General features: G+C 35.6%; 1 pseudogene; it reads left to right on the forward strand.

Annotated features, from left to right (window-relative positions):
* The first annotated feature begins 1,150 nt into the window (after positions 1-1,150).
* LOC149202139 (putative serine/threonine-protein kinase WNK11 pseudogene) lies at positions 1,151-2,718 on the forward strand (annotated as a pseudogene).
* Positions 2,719-4,334: the final 1,616 nt, after the last annotated feature.

Consider the following 4,334-nt stretch of genomic DNA (forward strand, 5'->3'; position numbering starts at 1 on the left):
AATCAAATGATATTTTAATGTTTAAAAGACTAAAAATAGTTCGTAAGATTATTAGTTTTTTGTTTTTTTTTTTTACAATTTAATTTTTTTCTGATTTAAATTGATGATGAGCTGGTTCTTTCAATAATTCTCTTGCTAAAAATACAATGCTAAGAAACTGATACTAACATGTTTTCATAAATTTCTCTGATGTCTTTGAATGTATCACATTCCAAAATGAAATGCTTTTCCGATTCCAGAGCCTAGAGGTGCAAAATGTACACACCCGTTCTTCCCAAACTTCTTTAGCCTTTTCAACCATCGTGTTTCACACCGAAGTTGATGTGAGTTGGTCCTTAATTGAGAAATAAGAACCTTTTGCCCGCCAGGAAATGCTAGCTCCAGTGAACTCTTTTTGTTGTAGATCACATTTAGGGTTGAATTCCACCACATAATATTTCTTCTTTCTACCCAACTCTTTTCCTCATACCTTTTTACGAAACTTCTCCATAACAAAATCGTTTAGCTCTTTGTTATTTGTCGGACAGATATTAAGATAAATATTCCATTTTTGCATCTATGTATAATTTTGTTAAGCAATTCAGCGAAAAAATATTCTTGAAATTATATTTAAACTTATTCCCTATAAAATTCCAAAATAATATTGTAATCTAGATAATGATACTCTACTGACACAACATTTTCATTGTTTTTTCGCACTGTTCCATAAATGAAAAGTGAGGCAGATTAGCAGCACTTTTGATATGCGGTATAGAGTTAAAAGGAACCTGGTTTATATGCCCAGCTTTATGTTAATATTAACTTTCTTAAAAGAAAAATGAGGTCATTTCAATTTTCAACCTATGTCAAACCACGGGCCATTAATTATGCTTTTGATGATCTAACCAGCTTTCCTTACGAAATCAAAGCAAATTATATCAAATCCATCACCTTCTCCGATCACAGTCCTTTATGTTCTGGGGTTGCGCACCATCCCTTATCTTCTTGCATCACCTCCTGCATGCCAACCCATATATTCTTGCATGCCATCCGAGAGAATATAAGAATGAAGCAAATGATCCTCCATCCTTTAAAAAGATTCTTATTCTTCACGAGCTGTAACGATCGTTGCTCGACATTTACATCCACAGTTTTTGGAATAATTTTTTCCTATTTCTTCTTGCATCAACAATAGTTCGGGCCGTGGCTCGTTCACTCGGAGAGAAGACCATTGCAAAATAGGCCAGGAAGAAATTGACCAAATCCACTCCTAGTTTTTGTAGAAATGAGGAATGTCTCTGAAAGATATATCAGACACAATGAAGTACTGGGGCGGCGTTCGTGCAAGACCGTGTATAGAGCTTTCGACCGAGCTGAAGGAATAGAAGTGGCGTGGAACCAGGTGGATCTCCCGCAATCAGGATTCGATCCAGCCCAGTGGAATGACCATATCCAGAAGCTGAAGTCCGAGGTTCAACTGCTCAGGCATCTGCACCACAAAAATATAATGCGATGCTATGACGCCTGGTTCGATGATTATCACAAGACCATGGTATTCATCACGGAGCTCTGCACGTCGGGGAGCCTGAGAGAATACATGGAAAAGTACGGGCACGTGGAGCAGAAGGTCATTAGGTCGTGGGCAAGCCAAATTCTGCAAGGCCTCGTTTATTTGCATGGGCAGAAACACCCAATCGCCCACCGGGACCTCAAGTGCGACAACATATTCATTAACGGGAACACGGGGGAGCTCAAGATTGGGGACCTCGGACTGGCCTGCGTTATGCAGGCTGATAAAAACGTGAAGAGATCCATTCTGGGGACTCCAGAGTACATGGCTCCGGAGATTCTTGTGGGCAATTACAGTGAGCTGGTGGACGTCTATGCGTTCGGCATGTGCGTGCTGGAGATGCTGACCCTTGAGTATCCGTACCAGGAATGCGGGAACGTGGACAAGACCTTTCTTACAATTAGTCGAGGGAAAAAGCCTCAGGCATTAAGAAGTGTAAGGGATTCGGCGGCCCGGAACTTGATCGAGAAATGCTTGGAACCGGTGGAGCGAAGGCCGCCTGCTGCTCGTCTGTTAGACCATGAATTTTTCAAAAAATCGGAATTCACCGAGGTGCCAACAGATCGGTCTGTTCTGAAAAATCCAATTGAGGAAACGCGGGACGTTGGGGCAGATCTCAAATCTGCTGCTCCGAAAGGGCGTAGGTTTCCTCCACCAGACCGACGGAGAAGCGATTGGGTTTTTCTAGGGGCCGAGGCCTCGTACCAAGAACATCCGTTAATGGCAGACAAGTTTGGAATGCCCGGACAGGCTGGTCATGTAGAAGGGTTTCATATCAGGGAGATTGAGGGAAAATTTCGAGGGATTGATGTCGGGGAGATTGAAAGAAAATTTGAGCAACTGAATAGGGAAATGATGGGACCGCGGGAAAAGTATATTGACGGAAAACATCGCTGGGATAATCCTCTTCGCCCGTGAGTGGATCAGAACAGCTCCACTTTCAATTCGTAAATTATAATGCAGTCGATCAACAAGCCTGGGATCCTCACAGTAAAATGGAGTTCGTTTCTTTACCTAATACTTTAGTGTTAGGGTTGTATATATAGCCAATATCATTCACTTTGGTAGGATTGGGTTTAGAGGGCTAGGCTTATGGGCCAAAGTAAGCCAAAGTTCTAAACTAGTGTGTGTTTTAATGGAAAGTAAAATTATCATCTATACCAGTGTTATTTTTGGTGGACCATAAGGTTTAAGTGTTATTTTTTAATAGTTGGAACACACTTTTATGTGATTTGAGGATATATGAACCCTGGTTGAGGATATATGAACCCTGCTTTTCCGTTAAGAAAAATTTGAACCGAACCATTTTCAAGGATTTTGTGTAACTGTGTTTTAATCGCTATTACATAATTAAAAAAAAATAAAAATAAATAACTTTCTCTTTGCAGAATCATTCTGATTATAAATTTCTTTTTAATGGTTATATTTAGAAACTATGAAAAGACTATTTTCACAATTTTAATATTATTTTTTCTTTGATTATTTAAATTGAACCATAATAATAATATTTAAATATGATTTGTGAATATTATTTATTTTTAATAATAACCTTATTAAATTTATTTTTAATTATATATTTACAAATATTCAATTTTTATTATATTATTAAATTAATTTAACTACTTTTGAATTCAATATTATTTTAATTAAAAATATTAATAAATTAAAATAAAACATAACAAAATAATAATAAATTTATTAAACTAATTTTTAACGGCTATTTCCTAATGGCTAATTTTGGAACAAATGCATCCTTGCTATTTAAACATTCTAACTAAGCGATTTTTACTTTGGAACAAATGCATCCTTGCTATTTAAACATTCTAACTAAGCGATTTTTACTTTGGAACAAATGCATCCTTGCTATTTAAACATTCTAACTAAGCGATTTTTTCACCTTTGTCCTGATGATGAATCACAATGATGTGATTAATCCGAAATAATTGATCAAAACCAGTATGGATCACAAAAATCTAAACTCAAAAAATAATAAAACTTTTAAAGATATTATTGGCCTTCCATCATAGTTATATTTTATTTATCAAATTTTTTTTACTAATTTTTAAATTCCCTTACTATAATACTAATTCATTCTTTATGTTTAATATAAAGTAACACATTTTTGTTTAATAACCATGATTATTTGTTTTTTCAATAATTATATCAAACTTATATTAATATCAAAGAAAATTAAGCTATAGTTAGACAAAATTTATATTTAATGTTTGTTTTTTCAAAATAACAATCTCTAAGATTATCATCTTATATACCTGAATAATACATCAAGGATACTAGAAAAAATAATTGGAAATCATAAAAGCACAATAACATTTCTTAAATAGAATAGGGTAGAAAGCATAGTTGTGTCAATATGGCATGTCTAATAAGGTTGATCCCTAGGGCATCTCTTTCTAGTTTTAGTTTTTCGGCATGGGATCATCTTCAATGTGAATAGGGTTGAAGGGTGTCCCCCTCGATATTGGAGTACCATCAAGGTCTTTCTTGTCCTCATTATCACTTTCAAGGAGAGGATAAACTATGATATTGACACCAAGGTCTTCTTCAAACATTGCCTTAATTTTTTTATCCATGGGATCCATTTTTTGGAGAATAACTTGATGTAGGATGCCCCCCTCCTCCACTACTTGAGCAATAAAGGATCTCTAAAACTAGTAGAACTCAATCATCTTGAAACTATTGGTGTCTTAGATTCTTGATAAACTTGTGTCTAAGATCTAGCTATGTATTAGTCCTTCATTTTCTCATTATAGATATCCTTCTCTTC

Source organism: Pinus tabuliformis, chromosome 2_1 (assembly GCF_031772625.1).
Source record: "Pinus tabuliformis cultivar Carrire ecotype Pingquan chromosome 2_1, CPIR1, whole genome shotgun sequence".
In the NCBI taxonomy this organism is placed as follows: domain Eukaryota; kingdom Viridiplantae; phylum Streptophyta; class Pinopsida; order Pinales; family Pinaceae; genus Pinus; species Pinus tabuliformis.